At 44.1% G+C, this 14,547-nt stretch overlaps 1 non-coding gene across 1 annotated transcript; it reads right to left on the bottom strand.

Annotated features, from left to right (window-relative positions):
- Positions 1–217: 217 nt before the first annotated feature.
- Positions 218–306, bottom strand: trnar-ucg (transfer RNA arginine (anticodon UCG)). The gene is given in 2 exon segments: positions 218–253; positions 270–306. It is a non-coding gene; the product is annotated as a tRNA-Arg (tRNA).
- Positions 307–14,547: the final 14,241 nt, after the last annotated feature.

Here is a 14,547-nt window from a genome sequence, read left to right on the forward strand (position 1 = left end):
CATCCCTTACTTTTTGCCTTCAAACAGAAATAATGTGCACGAAAGTCTACTTCACCGCTGGTTTTGCCCGTGCGACCAGATCGAAAGTGATGAAAATGTGCCATTTGCTTCTTAAAGCAAACAGCCTTCCTTTACTTCAGGTGAGTAACTGTCCGAGATGGTTGGTGTTGAGGCAGAATCAAAACAAAGAATATAAAATTTCATGCGGCGCGTTAGCTGACCGCAGCAGGACTCGAACCTGCAATCTTCTGATAAAATCACAATTACAATCGAAGTCAGACACCTTATCCATTAGGCCACGCGGCCGCTCCGTGCGGTACCAAATTTGTTGTTTTTTATATTGAGAGCAAATTTGGGACAAGGGTTATATCAAGGAGTGGATATCGGAAAACATGAGCATATTTTGAGCAATGAACAGATGCGCTGCGATATGGTTGTACACGGACACAGGCAAAGTCAATGTAGCTTGAAATACAACAGTTTAACAATTCGGTTATCACAGCTGATAATCACACTCCTTTTTAAATATACAGGATGATCCGGATAATGAGAAAATACGTTTTAAAGGGGCAAATTATGAAGCGGAACTGACAACCATCCCGTTTGAGCAGACACCGAATAATCCAGAACAGCATGCACACCGCGGTTAGAAAGATGTAGAATGACCCTTTGACCTCAGCAGTTCCCTTTTATAAGAATAAAATGGGATTTCTATCATTCTTGAAGGCAATTCTGCTGTGCGTGAGTGAGCCTGGGGCTCAAGACCACGCGGGGCTGCGACGGTTGTTGCAGCCACAGGTGATAGACAGGCAGGATGGAAGGAGGGAAGTAAAACCAACTACGACAAAAAGCCAATTTAAAATATATATATATATTCAGCACAATAAAAAAATAAATAAATTTACAATTTTCTTGCAAAAAATTGAATTTGATTTGATTTAAATAAATAAATAATTGTTTCATAATCTGTATATTTTTGGTTGGACGAAGGCTGAGTGAGTGGACGAATTCCATTGGAAATCAGCGGGTGCAGTCAGTAAATATCCAAACACAGTAAACCGATGGTGGAAGACAAACCAGGAGGGAAGATGTGGGCAACAAAGGCGATCTTTTAAAGTCGCGAGTGCCTTTCTGCTGGATCTGACAGCAGCTGCATGTGCTGTGAAAGATGTCAAATGTAATAGAGCCCGGTGCAGGCAGATCAGAAAAAGCACATTTGTAGTCAAATTTAAAAAGTAGGGAATGTATGTAAATATACTTATATATAAATATTTACACATGTATATACATAAACAAATTCAGTTAGTCAGCCTTGTCTTATCTTGTCTTGATTTGATTTGTATTTGAAAATAAGGGGGAAGGAGTTCAACATGTTACACACCCCGCACGCAAGCTCTCGCTAAAATCGCTATGTTTTATCCAGCTTTTACCACTAGGTCGGAAAATTCAGCTCATGATTTGCGGCGGTGCAAAAGCTTACCGGCCCGTCTTCTAGTTTCACTGAAATGATGATGTCAATCGTCATGCAGTGCTCTACCATCACCCCGGATGGAAAATTAGGCCCTAACGCCTCATTATACGCCCTCCCCTGGAAACGGCTGAAAAACCAGACATTCGCAGGGTGCAGCAGGCAGTATTTGCGGCATATTAAATAGAGTGATGAGGATCCGACATCGCAGGTCACATTGACTGCAACAGTTGCACACAGCACACTTGCTGAAGTTCTGACTTGAAAGCGGCGGTTTTATTTGACATTACAGTGTCCTAACAACGTCAGTGGTGTGAGTTAAAGATCTCATGATCTCAGGTGCGAGAAGTCTGACTTTTTCGATGTGCAGTGAAAATCAGTAAATGAAGGAAAGATAACTTCGAGGTCTGAGGCGTGAACTGGCTAGAATAGACTGGCAAATTATACTTAAAGGGCTGACGGTGGATAGGCAATTGCAAACATAAAAACATCACATGGATGAACTTCAGCAATTGAACATCACTGCCTGGAGTAAAAATAAAACGCGGAGGGTGGCTCAACCGTGACTAACGCGGGAAATTAATGATAGTGTTAAATCCAAGGACGAGGAATATAAATTAGTGAGCAAAATCAGCAAACCTGAGGACTCGGAGGAATATAGAATTCAGCAGAGGAGACCAAAGGTTTTAATTAAGAGTGGGAAAATAGAGTATGAGAGGAACCTTGCCGGGAACATAAAAACTGACTGCTAAAGTTTCTATATATATGTGAAAAGAAAAAGATTAGTGAAGACAAACGTAGGTCCCTTGCAGTCGGATTCAGGTCAATTCATAATGGGGAACAAAGAAATGGCAGACCAATTGAACAAATACTTTGGTTCAGTCTTCATGAAGGAAGACACAAATAACCTTCCAGAGTTACTAGGGGATAGAGGGTCTAATGAGAAGGAGGAACTGAAGGATATCCTTATTCGGCGGGAAATTGTGTTCGGGAAATTGATGGGATGAAAGGCCGATAAATCTCCAGGGCCTGATATTCTGCATCCCAGAGTACTTAAGGAAGTGGCCCTCGAAATAATGGATGCATTGGTGATCATTTTCGAACAGACTATCGAATCTGGATCAGTTTCTATGGACTGGAGGGTAGCAAATGTAACACCACTTTTTAAAAAGGGAGGGAGAGAGAAAACGGATAATTATAGACCGGTTAGCCTGACATCAGTCGTGGGGAAAATGTTGGAATCAATTATTAAGGATGAAATAGGAGCACATTTGGACAGCAGTGACCAGATCGTTCCAAGTCAGCATGGAATTATGAAAGAGAATCATGCTTAACCAATCTTCTGGAATTTTTTGAGGATGTAACAAGTAGCGTGGACAAGTGGACAAGGGAGATCCAGTGGATGTGGTGTATTTGGACTTCCAAAAGCCTTTTGACAAAGTCCCACATAAGAGATCGGTCTGCAAAATAAAAGCACATGATATTGGTGGTAACATACTGGCGTGGATAGAGAATTGTTTGGCAGACAGGAACCAGAGAGTCGGATAAACTGGTCCATTTCAGAATGGCAGGCAGTGACTACTGCAGTGCCGCAGGGCTCAGTGCTAAGACACCAGTTCTTTACTACATAGATTAATCATTTAGATGAAAGAATTGAGTGTAGTATTTCTAAATTTACAGATGAAGCTAAACTGGCTGGCGTTGTGCGCTGTGAAGAGGTCGCTAAGAGGCTGCAGGTTGATTTGGACAGGTTTGGTGAGTGGGCAAATGCATGGCAGATGCAGTATAATGTGGATAAATGGGAGTTTATCCACTTTGGAGACAAAGCAATGAACGCAGAATATTATCTGAATGGCGGCAGATTAGGAAAAGGGGAGGTGCAATGAGACATGGGTGTCATGGTACATCAGTCATTGAAATTTGGCATGCAGATATAGCACCAGTTTAGAAGGCAAATGGTATGTTGGCCTTCATAGCTAGGGGTTTTGAGAAGAGGAGCACAGACGTCTTACTGCAGTTGTACAGGGCCTTGGTGAGGCCTCATCTTGAATATTGTGTTCAGTTTTGGTCTCCTAATCTGAGGAAGGACTTGCTTGCTATTGAGGGAGTGCAGCGAAGGTTCACCAGACTGATTCCAGGGATGGCTGGACTGACATATGAGGAGAGACTGGATCAACTGGGCATTTATACACTGGAGTTTCGAAGGATGAGAGGCGATCTCATAGAAAGATATAAGATTCTCAGGGGACTGGACAAGTTAGATGCAGAAGGAATGTTCCCGATGTTTCAATTGTGAAAATCTTGAAACAATCCTACCCCAAGACCAACAAGCCGCCGACAGCGAGAAGCGTAGGTCTCAGACTCTGACGGTAGTTCACTATAAGGCCCATCCTGCATGTGCTCTCTCTCAGAGACCTATCTAATTCGTCCCCATGTCCATCGCCCTGCTTATGTTTCCCTTTGATCAATATATTATTAATTTGAATCATTACATGATCAAGGTGCAGCATCCTTGTCATGAAATGTTGAATTTGGCCATGACATTAAATATGATTGAAAAAGTAACCGAAGGAGTCAATTGTTTAAACTGCACAGCATACTGGATTAGACGTCCATCGCCTGTCGTTCGCAGCCACCTCGTTTCCTATTAACAGCTACATCAGCAATTGAATTTGCTTCTTTTTTGCATTCAAACAGAAATAATGTTAAAGAAAGTCTACATCACCGCTTGTTCTGCCCGTGCAACAGGATCAATATTGAAAATGTGCCATTACCTTCTTAAAGCAAACAGCATTCCTTTCCTTCAGGTCAGTGACCGTACGAGATGGCTGGTTTTGCGGCAGAATGACAACAAAGTAAAGAACATTTCGCGCAGCAAGTTAATTTACCGCGGCACGACTCAAATCTGAAAATTTCCGATAACGTCGCGGTTACAAGCGAAGTCAGATGCCTTATCCATTACGCCACGCGGCTGCTGCCATGAGGTAAAACATTGTTGTTTTTTATATTAGGAGCACATTCGGGGCAATAGCTGTACAAAGGAGTGGGTTTTTGAAAAGATGAGCATATTTTAGTAAATGAACAGAAGCGTTGCGATCTGGGTGCGCAATTTAGCTGGGCTTCGAACTTGGTACACAACAGCTTAACAATTCGGTCATCACAACTGAAATCAGACTCCTTTTCAAAATATACATAGTGATCCGGGACTATGCGAAACTCTGTCTTGAAGAGAAAGATTGTGAACCGAAACCTACAACCATCCCGTTTAAACAGACACAGAATGATCCGGGACTGCAAGCACATCCCTTTTACACCGGTGTAGAATGACCCTTCACTGATAGCAGTTCTCTTTTAAAAGAATAATGTGGGATTTATATGATCGCTGAAGGCAACTGTGCTGTGCGTGAATGAGCGTGGTGCTCAGGACCACGCGAGGCTGGGAAGGTGATTGAAGCCCCAGGTGATAGACAGGCAGGAAGGACGGAGGGAAGTAAAACCCTCCAGAAAAAAAACAATTTAACAACAATTATCTACTTAATTTTTTAAGAAATGTATTGACAAGAATTTTAGTTAACAAAAATTGAAATTGATTTGATTTCAATAAATATATCATTAATTAATCATGTATTTATTTTTCGATCGAACGGAGGCCGTCTGTGTCTCGATGTTTACCATCGGAGATAAGGGTGTGCACGCAGTAAATACCAACAGGCACCGTCAGCCCATGGTGGAAGACAAGCCACGAGGGAAGATGTGCGAGGCAACGGCGATCTTTTAAAGTGACATGTGTCTGTCTTCTGTTTTTCAGATGTGCAATGTCAGGATCCGATAGCAGCTGCTTGTGCTGTGAAAGTGGACAAAAGCAATCGAGTCCAGTGCAGGCAGATCAGAAAAAGCACATTTAATGTGAAAGTTAAAAAGCGGGGAGGTATATATATATAAAAAAAAAGCCAGTCAGTCAGTCATGTCTTGTATTGTCCTGTTTTGATTTGATTTGAATTTGAAAATAAGGTGGTTAAATTCATCATGTCACAAAGCCCACACGCAAGCCCTGGCTGAAATCCCTATGTTTCTAACTTGCGTTTTTTGCATTTTTTCAGTTGTGGAATGGCAAGATCCCACAGCAGATTCTTCTCCTGTAAGATATTCCAAGAAGGAGTGTTCAAGCAAATCGGCAAGGCTTCAAATTCCATGTAATGCCTCTTTTCACACATGATATGAAATGCCATGCACGATCGCACAATTTGTTTGCACTCTCTCCCTCTCTCTCTTACACAAACGCACAAACATACTAAAATTCCTACACCCTCCAAAGGCAGTTTTTGAAATTTGGAATTTGAAATCTGGAATATACAGCACATCCCATTTAAACAGACACATAATGATCTGGGACTGATAGCATATCCCTTTTAAACAGACACAGAAATTTGCGGGACTGTAAGCAAATCCCTGTGAAGCAGATGTAGAATGTTCTTGGACTGAGAGTTCTTTAATTTTAAACCGGCCCAGAATGACCCGGGACTGAGAGCAAATCGCTTTGAAAACTGACACAGATTAATCCTGGACTGACAGCAAATCGGTTTAGACAGACACAAACTGATGGGTGACCTCTCGCATTTCCATTGTGAATATCACAAAGAGAGATTCATATCCCTCGACCAACGAGCAGCCGACAGTAAAGTGCGTAACCCATTCTATATTAAAGCGGCATATTCTGACGAAAGTGAAGAAAGCTATTCGGCCCAACGTGGCTGTGCTGTGTCTCTGAGAGAGCCGACAAATTAGTTCCCCTCTCCATAGTCATGCGAATAACAACATAAGAATATAAATTTTACCTTTGATGAAAATATTGGACCTGAAGTCATTGTGCTCGGCTTACCCCAGGCGCTCGGCTGCAAATAGTGATAACGTTCCACACCTAACTTTTGCTCCTGCAGCCTCCGCATCTGAAACCTTCTCTTCCCGCGCTTCGCAGTGCATTCACGTCTTGGAGTTGCGGAGGGAGAAGCTGGATTCACGTGGCTCTGGACAGCCAATGCAGGTACAGTATTATCATTCGTAATAATAGCATCTCCGGAAGCAGGGATTCTCAGTATTACGAATGAAATCGCCCCCATCACCCAAGCACACATCAAAGTAATAAAAAAAAACACCTCACTTATGTAATAGTAATTTAAATTTAAGTTAACAAATGTGTTGGAAAAAAATATATTATTCGGATTTTTTTAAATGTTGATATTTAGGGTTTAAAATAAACCTTCCTTAGTGGACAGAGTTTTCATACATAAAAATGTTATTACATTTGATTTCTATATGTTTTTATATTTTTTACATGTTAGAAAACAATTACGCTGATAAAAGCAGGCTATGCACCTGCTTTTCCCAGGCGCAAGCAATTTAAGGACATTCGCTGGGCAATTGATGGGCGAATAGTACATACTCACGCGATTGTCATTCTCCTGAAGAAGCGTTGGGTCTGACAAGCAAGAATTTGACATTGGAAAACCTGGTTTTCAGTGCATGCGCCTCGCACGCCAAAGAAGGGCTTTTGTGGGTCCTTGCCGGTTGCGAACTTACTCCGTGCAGACCCAGTGAGGCTGGAATTACAGGCCCTATATTCATTTGAGACATGACATGACCAAAGTACAGCTTACTTGACAGTAAAATGCAAATTTGGCCATGAGGTTTTATGTGATTGACAAAACACCAAGAGGCTTCAAATGTTTTGCACAATAAGGATGACTATGGGATTCAGAGCCACGCATGCCGATCACAATGGATTAGCAGTTATTCGCATTAAACTCTGGGCCACCTCCTCTCCCGTTTGAAGCAACGCCAGGCATTCAATGTCCTGCTTTTTGCATCCAAACAGAAATATTCTGCAAGAATGTCCACTTCACCGCTTGTCCTGCCTATGCAAGCAGATCGACAATGTTGAAAATGTGCCATCAGCTTGTTAAAGCAAACGGCTTTCATTACTTCAGGTTGTGTACACACGTGGAATTAAATGCACCAGATACAGCAGAAGTAGGAGCTGCTGAAACAGCGGAGTTAGGATATTCATAAAAAGAATGAATTGGGATGGGGCAGCAGAAAAGGGGAACTAGGAGCTCCGGAAACACAGTAATTCGGAGATCCGGAAACAAGTTAATTAGTAGCTCCAGAAACATCAGCATTGGTTGATCTCCAGAAACAACGGAATGAGAGTGCCCCAGAATGATGGGAAATAGGATCAAGAAACAGTTGAATTACGATCTCCAGAAACACGGAGAATTAGGATCAACAGAAACAGGGGAATTAGAACCTACATGTACGGGGGAATTAGGAGACAGTAACAGAAACCTGAAAATTAGTAGAGAACTCCAATAACAGGGAAAATACGAGACAACTACAGTTAAAATGGAATTCCTAGCTCCAAATACTGGGAAGTTAGGAGAGGGCTTCATAATCAGGGAAAGTAGGAGCGCCAGACATAGGGTAATTAGGAAGAGGAAAATTAAGAGCTCCAGCACTTTAAGTTATAAAGCAGGGTAATTAGGAGCAGCAGAAAAGGAGAGTTAGCAGTTGAACAAAGAGGTGAACTAGGATCACCTAATACAGGGGAATTATGAGCTCCAGTGACAGGGGCATTATTTACTCGAAAACATGGGACAAAGATGCTACTGAAACAGTAGAACGAGGAGCTGCAGAAACAGTGTAATTGGAGCGCGAGAAAGAGGATAATCAGGAGTTCCTGACACAGGGAAATGAGGAGCACCTGAAACTGGAGAATTAGAAGCTGCTGAAATAGATAAATGAGGAATGCAAGAAAATGGAGAATTCGGATCTCCAGAAACAGATCCATAAGGAGTTCCTGAAACAGAGGGATAAGGAGCTCCAGAAACAGCTGAATTAGGAGCTCCAGAAACAGTGGGATAAGGAGCTCCAGAAACAGGGGAATTAGAAGTTCATGAAACAGAGGGATAAGGAGCTCCAGAAACAGGGGAATTAAGAGCTCCTGAAACAGAGGGATAAGGAGCTCAGGAAACAGAGGAATTAGGAGCTCCTGAAACAGAGGGATCAGGAGCTCCTGAAACAGAGGAATGAGGAGCTCTTGAAACATGGGGAATTCAGAGCTCCGGGTACATGGAAATTAGGAGTTTCAGAAACAGAGGAATTAAGACCACCAAAAACAGGAGGATTAGGAGATATTTCAGTACTTGCACCTCTAAATATCAATTGTCAGGCACATTCTCCACGTATAATATACTCTGATCCATCTTTCTTCGGTTCAATATGAAATAATTTACACTTCGTCACTGGGACCTATATCTGCATACTTATTTTCACAAATACATAATAAGCGTCTCTTTGCAACGTTATGTTCCAAGACACTATTTACAGTGCCAATTACATTTTTATTCACTAAAATTGGACGAGAGAGCGGAACTGGAAAGTGCCTCCCCGTTTGTTTGTCGTTCTCTGTCTCCTCACGTCTGTCTTTCTTTCTATCTCCCCATCTGTTTCCAACACTCTCTTACCCAACATGTCACTCCGCGTCTTTCGCGCCACTTGTGTAACCCCCGTCTGTCTTTCTCTGTGCACCTCCCGCCTGTCTCTCCGTCTGACTCCCACTGTCTTTTGCTTTCCTCTGCTGTTATCTCTATTTCTGTCTCCCCGTCTGTGCCCATCAGTCTCTCCCCCTCCTTCCCTCTCCCGTCTGTCTCTCGAGTCTGTCCCTTGCATTTCTCCGTCCGTCTGGCCCCGCCGTCTGTCAACCTTTCTCTCTCACTGTCTGTCTCTGTCGTTACCTCCCTGTCTCCCTCCTGTTTAGCTCCCCCGTTTGTCACCCTCTCTGTCTCCCCAGTCTTGCTCTCTCTCGTCTGTTCTATTTCTGTCTTGCCCGTTTCCCTCTGCTGTATCTCTCTCCCCTTCTACATCCTCCCGTCTGTCTACCACCATCAGCCTCACACACTCTGTAACCTTATTTTACATTTCCAGTCGGTTATCTACACTACACGGTCTCTCGCTCTCTCTCTATCACCTCCTGTAGGTCTCTCTCTCTCACTGTCCCCCCGCCCCGCCGCTCTCTATCACCTTCCTATCTCTTGCCTGTCTTTCTCTCGCTCTCTCTGCTGCCCCTCTGGCTCACCAGTTTTCCGATTCCCATCGAGCACCGTCTCAGCCTTTGTCTTTGTAACATATCATCTACCTACCGCAGCCTGTCGCAATGCACCATTCTTCCAGTCAATCTCTATCCTAACACACCCAATTTGTTGCTTTCTCTCTCTGTCTCTCGCTCCCCCAGCTCTTTTTCTTTGTCTACCACGTCGTTTTCTCCCTGTCTTTTCAGTTTTCTGCCCATTTCTCTCCCGCGTCTGACCCACTAAAACCCTCCACACGTGTACAAACTTCGTCATCAAACCCGCCTGTCCCTGTCTATCAATCTCTCATTCTCTCTGTCACCGTCAACTGTTTATATCTCTTTACCTCGCCGATCTGTCTATCTGACTCCGCCTTCTGGTTCTCTCCCACTTTCTCCCCACCTCTGTCTCCCCACTGTTTCTTCATCTCATTTACTTTGTTTGACCCATCTATTACCCCGCCGCCTGCCTCTGTCTCTATATCTCTCTCTGGCGGCCTCTTTCCCTGTCTCCAAATTTAAAAAAAAAATGAATTCAGAAATGTGGGCGTCGCTACCAAGGCCTTCCTTCCTTTATTGCCCTTCTGAAACTGCCCCGGAGAAGGTGGTGGTGAGCCGACTATTTGTAACCGCTGCAGTCCGTGTGGTGAAGAGACTCCCGCAGTGCCGACTTTGTCGCTGCAGTTTGATTCAACTGAATGTCTCGCTGGGCCATTGTAGAGGGCATTGAAGTGTCAACCACATTGCTCTGCGTCTTGAATCACGTTTAGCCCAGACCAGGAAAGGAGGGCATATTTCATCCCCTGAAGGACATTAGTGAACCAGATGGATTATTATGACAATCCAGTATTAACATGGTCATTTCTGATACTAGCTCTTTCAATCCAGATTCATGTAATTAACTCAATTTAAATTCTGCAGCTACCATGGCAGGATTTCAACTTACATCTCGGCGATATTCAGACCAGGCCTCTGGATTAGTAGATCAGTAACATTCCCACTCTGCTACCCTGTGGTTTCTCTCGCTCTCTCTCTCGGTGTTTTCCAGGTCTGTCTCCTCCTTCTTTCTCCACCACCTGCCTCTCTCTGTCTTGCCATCTGTCTTTTTCCACCGCCAGTCTCAATCACTCTATCTCTCTCCCCACCCTCCTACCCGTGTCTGTCTCTCGCTCTGATCCGCCGAATGTCTCTCTCATTCTGCCTCCTCGTATGTCTTTCTGGTCCTGTATCTCCTGTATGGCTCTTTCTCTGCCTCTGTCTCCTCATCTGTCTGCCGTTGCTGTCTGCCGCATTTGTTTCTCTCGCGGTTTCGCCCTGTTTGCCCCGATTGTTTCACCAAACTCTCTATTTACCTGTCTCTTACACGTCTGTCTCATCCCCTCTCTCCCACTCTCACTGCCTCACCCCATCGTCTGTCTCTCTCTCTTTATCTGGAACTCAGCCCAGTGTGTTATCTTTCTGGCAAACGCCCATCTGTCTCCCCTGTCTGTCAATTACTCTCCCCTTCCACCATTCAACCCCGTCTGCCTCTGTCTGTCGCTCTCTATCTGCATTCGTCAGTCTTCCATTTCTGCCTACCCTGTCTGTCACGCACTTCCCCCTTCCATCATTCTCCGCCGCCTGCCTCCTCCCTTCTGCCTTCCATGTCTATCTCTCTTTTTGTCATCAATCATAACTCCCACCTACCCAGTTTGTCCCCATCCGTTTCTCAGCTGTCGGTCGGTCGTGCCGCCCACTCCCCTCAGTATTGTCGCTCTCTATATCCCCCAACATAATTAACTCACTCTGTCATCACTCCGTGGCATCGAACAGGAAATTAGAGGTGCATGCAATAAGGGTGCAGCATATAATGGGTGACTTTAATATGCAAATAGATTGGGCGAACCAAACTGGAAGCAATACGGTGGAGGTGGATTCTTTGAGTGCAGATGGGATGGTTTTCTAGACCAATATGTCGAGGAACAAACTGGGGGGAGGCCATCTTAGACTGGGTGTTGTGTAATGAGTAAGGATTAATTAGCAATCTCGTTGTGCGAGGCCCCTTGGTGAAGAGTGACCATAATATGGTGGAATTCTGCATTAGGATGGAGAATGAAACACTTAATTCAGAGACCATGGTCCAGAACTTAAAGAAGGGTAACTTTGAAGGTATGAGGCGTGAATTGTCTAGTATAGATTGGCGAATGATACTTAAGGGGTTCACTGTGGATGGGCAATGGTGGACATTTAGAGACTGCATGGATGAACTGCAACAATTGTACATTCCTGTCTGGTGTAAAAATAAAAAAGGGAAGGTGGCTCAACCGTGGCTATCAAGGGAAATCAGGGATAGTGTTAAAGCCAAGGAAGTGGCATACGAATTGGCCAGAAATAGCAGCGAACCCGGAGACTGGGAGAAATTTAGAACTCAGCAGAGGAAGACAAAGGATTTGATGAGGGCAGGGAAAATGAAGTACGAGAAGAAGCTTGCAGGGAACATTAAGACGGATTGCAAAAGTTTCTATAGATATGTAAAGAGAAAAAGGTTAATAAAGACAAACATAAGTCCCCTCCAGTAAGAATCAGGGGAAGTCATAAAGGGGAACAAAGAAATTGCGGACCAATTGAACAAGTATATTGGTTCGGTATTCACTCAGGAGGACACTAACAACCTTCCGGATATAAAAGGGGTCGGAGGATCTAGTAAGGAGGAGGAACTGAGGGAAATCCTTATTAGTCGGGAGATTTTGTTGGGGAAATTGTTGGGACTGAAGGCCGATAAATCCTGATGGACTGCATCCCAGAGTACTTAAAGAGGTAGCCTTGGAAATAGCGGATGCATTGACAATCATTTTCCAACATTCCATTGATTCTGGATCAGTTCCTATCGAGTGGAGGGTAGCCAATGTAACCCCACTTTTTAAAAAAGGAGGGATAGAGAAAACAGGGAATTATAGACCGGTCAGCCTGACATCGGTTGTGGGTAAAATGATGGAAACAATTATTAAGGATGTCATATCAGCGCATTTGGAAAGAGGTGACATGATAGCTCCAAGTCAGCATGGATTTGTTAAAGGGAAATCATGCTTGACAAATCTTCTGGAATTTTTTGAGGATGTTTCCAAATAGTTGTCAAGGGAGAACCAGTTGATGTGGTATATTTGGACTTTCAGAAGGCTTTCGACAAGGTCCCACAAGAGATTAATGTGCAAAGTTAAAGCACAAGTTATTGGGGGTAGTGTGCTGACATGGATTGAGAACTGATTGTAAGACAGGAAGCAAAGAGTCGGAGTAAATGGGTACTTTTCAGAATGGCAGGCAGTGACTAGTGGGGTACCGCAAGGTTCTTTGCTGGGGCCCCAGCTGTTTACATTGTACATTGATGATTTGGAGGAGGGGATTAAATGTAATATCTCAAAATTTGCGGATGACACTAAGTTGGGTGGCAGTGTGCGCTGTGAGGAGGATGCTATAAGGCTACAGAGCGACTTTGATAGGTTAGATGAGTGGGCAAATGTTTGGCAGATGAAGTATAATGTGGATAAATGTGAGGTTATTCACTTTGGTGGTAACAACAGAGAGACAGACTGTTATCTGCATGGTGACAGATTAGGAAAAGGGGAGGTGCAACGAGACCTGGGTGTCATGGTACTTCAGTCATTGAAGGTTGGCATGCAGGTACAGCAGGCGGTTAGGAAAGCAAATGGCATGTTGGCCTTCATAGCGAGGGGAATTTATTACGGGGCAGCGAGGTGTTGCTTCGGTTGCACAGGGCCTTGGTGAGGCCTCACCTGGAGAATTGTGTACAGTTTTAGTCTTCTAACCTGAGGAAGGACATTCTTAGTATTGAGGGAGTGCATCGAAGGTTCACCAGACTGATTCCCGGGATAGCGGGACTGACCTATCAAGAAAGACTGGGTCAACTTGGCTTGTATTCACTGGAGTTCAGAAGAATGAGAGGGGACCTCATAGAAACTTTAAAATTCTGACGGGTTCAGACAGGTTAGTTGCGGGAAGAATGTTCCCAATGCTGGGGAAGTTCAGAACCAGGGGTCACAGTCTGAGGATAAGGGGTAAGCCATTTAGGACCGAGATGAGGAGAAACTTCTTCACCCAGAGAGTGGTGAACCTGTGGAATTCTCTACCACAGAAAGTTGTTGAGGCCAATTCACTAAATATATTCAAAATGGAGTTAGATGTAGTCCTTACTACTCGGGGGATCAACGGGTATGGCGAGAAAGCAGGAATGGACTACTGAAGTTGCCAGTTCAGCCATGAACTCATTGAATGGCGGTGCAGGCTAGAAGGGCCGAATGGCCTACTCCTGCACCTATTTTCTATGTTTCTATGTTTCTATGTCTCCCCTCCCCCTAGTCTGTCTCTCTCTCTCTCTCTTTCAAAATCTCTGTCTCGCTTTCTTTCTCTCAGGACTGTCTCCTCTGCATCAAAACCACCTGTCTGTCTCTCTATTTCTGTGACATGCACATAACTGTCTCCCCCTGCCTATCTATCTCTCTGTCACCTTTACCAGGTGTAAGATTTTGAAGGAGATCTTCCAGGCAAGAGTTGAGAAAATCGCGCAAATCTCCGACCTCAAGCACCCTTCTCTTGGGGATGCGTTGGATTTGTCGAAAGGCTTTTTGACTGTCCCAGTGCCAGTTTTCTGCGCACGCACATCGCGCTCTGAGAAGCGCACTTGAGGGGCCTCGACGGGTGCGTGCTTACATCGTACGTGCCCTTATGGACCTCAATTGTTGGAAGTTTAGCAGGCTCTCTGTTGTCATTTATTTCCATCAGTCTGAAACAGAACGGGACAAGTTGTCAATGGCGATTGCAATAATTATAAATCTTTCACAGCATGTTATGAAATTAATTTATTAAGCTTCATTTTAATTTAATAAATCCCGGAATGGACATCAAACATGTGCCGACAAGGAGCGAGCGCTGCATCCTAACCACTAAGTGGCGGTCACAGGGG

Source organism: Pristiophorus japonicus, unplaced genomic scaffold (genome assembly GCF_044704955.1).
Source record: "Pristiophorus japonicus isolate sPriJap1 unplaced genomic scaffold, sPriJap1.hap1 HAP1_SCAFFOLD_49, whole genome shotgun sequence".
Taxonomy (NCBI): Eukaryota; Metazoa; Chordata; class Chondrichthyes; family Pristiophoridae; genus Pristiophorus; species Pristiophorus japonicus.